The following is a 7098-nucleotide window of genomic DNA, read 5'->3' on the forward strand; positions in this document are numbered from 1 at the left end:
TGTCGTGTCCGGGCTGTAACTTTCCCTTGTATGGACAGATTTTAAAATAACTTGCCACATGTGTTCGGCATACGAAGACGACGTGTCGCGTGCAAGAACCATGTCCCTACCTCTTAGGTCAAGGTCACACTTAGTGTTTATTCACAACGAAATGCTGCATATAAGGACATAGAGTATAGGTTGTCGTGTCCGGGCTGTAACTTTCCCTTGTATGGACAGATTTTAAAATAACTTACCACATGTGTTCAGCATACCAAGACGACGTGTTGCGTGCAAGAACCGTGTCCCTACCTCTTAGGTCAAGGTCACACTAAGGTGTTTATTCACAATGGAATGCTGCATATAATGACATAGAGTATAGGTTGTCTTGTCCGGACTGTAACTTTCCCTTGGATGGACAGATTTTAAAATAACTTGCCACATGTGTTCGGCATACCAAGACGACGTGTCGCGTGCAAGACCCGTGTCCCTACCTCTTAGGTCAAGGTCACACTTAGTGTTTATTCACAATGGAATGCTGCATAAAAGGACATAGAGTATAGGTTGTCGTGTTCGGGCTGTAACTTTCCCTTGTATGGACAGATTTTAAAATAACTTGACACATGTTTTCGGCATACCAAGACGACGTGTCGCGTGCAAAACCCGTTTCCTTACCTCTAAGGTCAACTTCACACTTACTGTTTATCTTAGTGTTTATTCACAATGGAATGCTGCATATAAGGACATAGAGTATAGGTTGTCGTGTCCGGGCTGTAACTTTCCCTTGTATGGACAGACTTGAAAATAACTTGCCACATGTGTTCGACATACCAAGACGATGTGTCGCGTGCAAGAACCGTGTCCCTACCTCTAAGGTCAAGGTCACACTTAGTATTTATTCACAATGGAATGCTGCATATAAGGACATAGAGTATAGGTTGTCGTGTCCGGGCTTTAACTTTCCCTTGTATGGACAGACTTTAAAATAACTTGCCACATGTGTCCGGCATACCAAGACGACGTGTCGCGTGTAAGAACCGTGTCCCTACCTCTAAGGTCAAGGTCACACTAAGGTGTTTATTCACAATGGAATGCTGCATATAAGGACATAGAGTATAGGTTGTCGTGTCCGGGCTGTAACTTTCCCTTGTATTGACAGATTTTAAAATAACTTGCCACATGTGTTCAGCATACCAAGACGACGTGTTTCGTGGAAGAACCGTGTCCCTACCTCTAAGATCAAGGTCACACTTAGGTGTTTATTCACAATGGAATGCTACATATAAGGACATAGAGTATAGGTTGTCGTGTCCGGACTGTAACTTTCCCTTGTATGGACAGATTTTAAAATAACTTGCCACATGTGTTCGGCATACCAAGACGACGTGTCGCGTGCAAGAACCATGTCCCTACCTCTTAGGTCAAGGTCACACTTAGTGTTTATTCACAACGAAATGCTGCATATAAGGACATAGAGTATAGGTTGTCGTGTCCGGGCTGTAACTTTCCCTTGTATGAACATATTTTAAAATAACTTGCCACATGTGTTCGGCATACCAAGACGACGTGTCGCGTGCAAGAACCGTGTCCCTACCTCTTAGGTCAAGGTCACCCTAAGGTGTTTATTCACAATGGAATGCTGCATATAATGACATTGAGTATAGGTTGTCGTGTCCGGGCTGTAACTTTCCCTTGTATGGACAGATTTTAAAATAACTTGCCACATGTGTTCGGCATACGAAGACGACGTGTCGCGTGCAAGAACCATGTCCCTACCTCTTAGGTCAAGGTCACACTTAGTGTTTATTCACAACGAAATGCTGCATATAAGGACATAGAGTATAGGTTGTCGTGTCCGGGCTGTAACTTTCCCTTGTATGGACAGATTTTAAAATAACTTACCACATGTGTTCAGCATACCAAGACGACGTGTTGCGTGCAAGAACCGTGTCCCTACCTCTTAGGTCAAGGTCACACTAAGGTGTTTATTCACAATGGAATGCTGCATATAATGACATAGAGTATAGGTTGTCTTGTCCGGACTGTAACTTTCCCTTGGATGGACAGATTTTAAAATAACTTGCCACATGTGTTCGGCATACCAAGACGACGTGTCGCGTGCAAGACCCGTGTCCCTACCTCTTAGGTCAAGGTCACACTTAGTGTTTATTCACAACGAAATGCTGCATATAAGGACATAGAGTATAGGTTGTCGTGTCCGGGCTGTAACTTTCCCTTGTATGAACAGATTTTAAAGTAACTTGCCACATGTGTTCGGCATACCAAGACGACGTGTCGCGTGCAAGAACCGTGTCCCTACCTCTTCGGTCAAGGTCACACTTAGTGTTTATTCACAATGGAATGCTGCATATAATGACATTGAGTATAGGTTGTCGTGTCCGGGCTGTAACTTTCCCTTGTATGGACAGATTTTAAAATAACTTGCCACATGTGTTCGGCATACCAAGACGACGTGTCGCGTGCAAGACCCGTGTCCCTACCTCTTAGGTCAAGGTCACACTTAGTGTTTATTCACAATGGAATGCTGCATATAATGACATAGAGTATAGGTTGTCGTGTCCGGGCTGTAACTTTCCCTTGTATGAACAGATTTTAAAATAACTTGCCACATGTGTTCGGCATACCAAGACGACGTGTCGCGTGCAAGAACCGTGTCCCTACCTCTTCGGTCAAGGTCACACTTAGTGTTTATTCACAATGGAATGCTGCATATAATGACATTGAGTATAGGTTGTCGTGTCCGGGCTGTAACTTTCCCTTGTATGGACAGATTTTAAAATAACTTGCCACATGTGTTCGGCATACCAAGACGACGTGTCGCGTGCAAGACCCGTGTCCCTACCTCTTAGGTCAAGGTCACACTTAGTGTTTATTCACAATGGAATGCTGCATATAAGGACATAGAGTATAGGTTGTCGTGTCCGGGATGTTACTTTCCCTTTTATGGACAGATTTGAAAATAACTTGCCACATGTGTTCGACATACCAAGACGATGTGTCGCGTGCAAGAACCGTGTCCCTACCTCTAAGGTCAAGGTCACACTTAGTATTTATTCACAATGGAATGCTGCATATAAGGACATAGAGTATAGGTTGTCGTGTCCGGGCTTTAACTTTCCCTTGTATGGACAGACTTTAAAATAACTTGCCACATGTGTCCGGCATACCAAGACGACGTGTCGCGTGTAAGAACCGTGTCCCTACCTCTAAGGTCAAGGTCACACTAAGGTGTTTATTCACAATGGAATGCTGCATATAAGGACATAGAGTATAGGTTGTCGTGTCCGGGCTGTAACTTTCCCTTGTATTGACAGATTTTAAAATAACTTGCCACATGTGTTCAGCATACCAAGACGACGTGTTGCGTGGAAGAACCGTGTCCCTACCTCTAAGATCAAGGTCACACTTAGGTGTTTATTCACAATGGAATGCTACATATAATGACATAGAGTATAGGTTGTCGTGTCCGGACTGTAACTTTCCCTTGTATGGACAGATTTTAAAATAACTTGCCACATGTGTTCGGCATACCAAGACGACGTGTCGCGTGCAAGAATCATGTCCCTACCTCTTAGGTCAAGGTCACACTTAGTGTTTATTCACAACGAAATGCTGCATATAATGACATAGAGTATAGGTTGTCGTGTCCGGGCTGTAACTTTCCCTTGTATGAACAGATTTTAAAATAACTTGCCACATGTTTTCGGCATACCAAGACGACGTGTCGCGTGCAAGAACCGTGTCCCTACCTCTTAGGTCAAGGTCACCCTAAGGTGTTTATTCACAATGGAATGCTGCATATAATGACATTGAGTATAGGTTGTCGTGTCCGGGCTGTAACTTTCCCTTGTATGGACAGATTTTAAAATAACTTGCCACATGTGTTCGGCATACGAAGACGACGTGTCGCGTGCGAGAACCATGTCCCTACCTCTTAGGTCAAGGTCACACTTAGTGTTTATTCACAATGAAATGCTGCATATAAGGACATAGAGTATAGGTTGTCGTGTCCGGGCTGTAACTTTCCCTTGTATGGACAGATTTTAAAATAACTTGCCACATGTGTTCAGCATACCAAGACGACGTGTTGCGTGCAAGAACCGTGTCCCTACCTCTTAGGTCAAGGTCACACTAAGGTGTTTATTCACAATGGAATGCTGCATATAATGACATAGAGTATAGGTTGTCTTGTCCAGACTGTAACTTTCCCTTGGATGGACAGATTTTAAAATAACTTGCCACATGTTTTCAGCATACCAAGACGACGTGTCGCGTGCAAGACCCGTGTCCCTACCTCTTAGGTCAAGGTCACACTTAGTGTTTATTCACAATGGAATGCTGCATATAAGGACATAGAGTATAGGTTGTCGTGTTCGGGCTGTAACTTTCCCTTGTATGGACAGATTTTAAAATAACTTGACACATGTTTTCGGCATACCAAGACGACGTGTCGCGTGCAAAACCCGTTTCCCTACCTTTAAGGTCAAGGTCACACTTACTGTTTATCTTAGTGTTTATTCACAATGGAATGCTGCATATAAGGACATAGAGTATAGGTTGTCGTGTCCGGGCTGTTACTTTCCCTTGTATGGACAGATTTTAAAATAACTTGCCACATGTGTTCGACATACCAAGACGATGTGTCGCGTGCAAGAACCGTGTCCCTACCTCTAAGGTCAAGGTCACACTTAGTATTTATTAACAATGGAATGCTGCATATAAGGACATAGAGTATAGGTTGTCGTGTCCGGGCTTTAACTTTCCCTTGTATGGACAGACTTTAAAATAACTTGCCACATGTGTCCGGCATACCAAGACGACGTGTCGCGTGTAAGAACCGTGTCCCTACCTCTAAGGTCAGGGTCACACTAAGGTGTTTATTCACAATGGAATGCTGCATATAAGGACATAGAGTATAGGTTGTCGTGTCCGGGCTGTAACTTTCCCTTGTATTGACAGATTTTAAAATAACTTGCCACATGTGTTCGACATACCAAGACGATGTGTCGCGTGCAAGAACCGTGTCCCTACCTCTTAGGTCAAGGTCACACTTAGTGTTTATTCACAATGGAATGCTGCATATAAGGACATAGAGTATAGGTTGTCGTGTCCGGGCTTTAACTTTCCCTTGTATGGACAGACTTTAAAATAACTTGCCACATGTGTCCGGCATACCAAGACGACGTGTCGCGTGTAAGAACCGTGTCCCTACCTCTAAGGTCAAGGTCACACTAAGGTGTTTATTCACAATGGAATGCTGCATATAAGGACATAGAGTATAGGTTGTCGTGTCCGGGCTGTAACTTTCCCTTGTATTGACAGATTTTAAAATAACTTGCCACATGTGTTCAGCATACCAAGACGACGTGTTTCGTGGAAGAACCGTGTCCCTACCTCTAAGATCAAGGTCACACTTAGGTGTTTATTCACAATGGAATGCTACATATAAGGACATAGAGTATAGGTTGTCGTGTCCGGACTGTAACTTTCCCTTGTATGGACAGATTTTAAAATAACTTGCCACATGTGTTCGGCATACCAAGACGACGTGTCGCGTGCAAGAACCATGTCCCTACCTCTTAGGTCAAGGTCACACTTAGTGTTTATTCACAACGAAATGCTGCATATAAGGACATAGAGTATAGGTTGTCGTGTCCGGGCTGTAACTTTCCCTTGTATGAACATATTTTAAAATAACTTGCCACATGTGTTCGGCATACCAAGACGACGTGTCGCGTGCAAGAACCGTGTCCCTACCTCTTAGGTCAAGGTCACCCTAAGGTGTTTATTCACAATGGAATGCTGCATATAATGACATTGAGTATAGGTTGTCGTGTCCGGGCTGTAACTTTCCCTTGTATGGACAGATTTTAAAATAACTTGCCACATGTGTTCGGCATACGAAGACGACGTGTCGCGTGCAAGAACCATGTCCCTACCTCTTAGGTCAAGGTCACACTTAGTGTTTATTCACAACGAAATGCTGCATATAAGGACATAGAGTATAGGTTGTCGTGTCCGGGCTGTAACTTTCCCTTGTATGGACAGATTTTAAAATAACTTACCACATGTGTTCAGCATACCAAGACGACGTGTTGCGTGCAAGAACCGTGTCCCTACCTCTTAGGTCAAGGTCACACTAAGGTGTTTATTCACAATGGAATGCTGCATATAATGACATAGAGTATAGGTTGTCTTGTCCGGACTGTAACTTTCCCTTGGATGGACAGATTTTAAAATAACTTGCCACATGTGTTCGGCATACCAAGACGACGTGTCGCGTGCAAGACCCGTGTCCCTACCTCTTAGGTCAAGGTCACACTTAGTGTTTATTCACAACGAAATGCTGCATATAAGGACATAGAGTATAGGTTGTCGTGTCCGGGCTGTAACTTTCCCTTGTATGAACAGATTTTAAAGTAACTTGCCACATGTGTTCGGCATACCAAGACGACGTGTCGCGTGCAAGAACCGTGTCCCTACCTCTTCGGTCAAGGTCACACTTAGTGTTTATTCACAATGGAATGCTGCATATAATGACATTGAGTATAGGTTGTCGTGTCCGGGCTGTAACTTTCCCTTGTATGGACAGATTTTAAAATAACTTGCCACATGTGTTCGGCATACCAAGACGACGTGTCGCGTGCAAGACCCGTGTCCCTACCTCTTAGGTCAAGGTCACACTTAGTGTTTATTCACAATGGAATGCTGCATATAATGACATAGAGTATAGGTTGTCGTGTCCGGGCTGTAACTTTCCCTTGTATGAACAGATTTTAAAATAACTTGCCACATGTGTTCGGCATACCAAGACGACGTGTCGCGTGCAAGAACCGTGTCCCTACCTCTTCGGTCAAGGTCACACTTAGTGTTTATTCACAATGGAATGCTGCATATAATGACATTGAGTATAGGTTGTCGTGTCCGGGCTGTAACTTTCCCTTGTATGGACAGATTTTAAAATAACTTGCCACATGTGTTCGGCATACCAAGACGACGTGTCGCGTGCAAGACCCGTGTCCCTACCTCTTAGGTCAAGGTCACACTTAGTGTTTATTCACAATGGAATGCTGCATATAAGGACATAGAGTATAGGTT

The sequence above is a fragment of the Mya arenaria genome, chromosome 2 (assembly GCF_026914265.1).
Source record: "Mya arenaria isolate MELC-2E11 chromosome 2, ASM2691426v1".
NCBI classification, from domain to species: Eukaryota; Metazoa; Mollusca; class Bivalvia; order Myida; family Myidae; genus Mya; species Mya arenaria.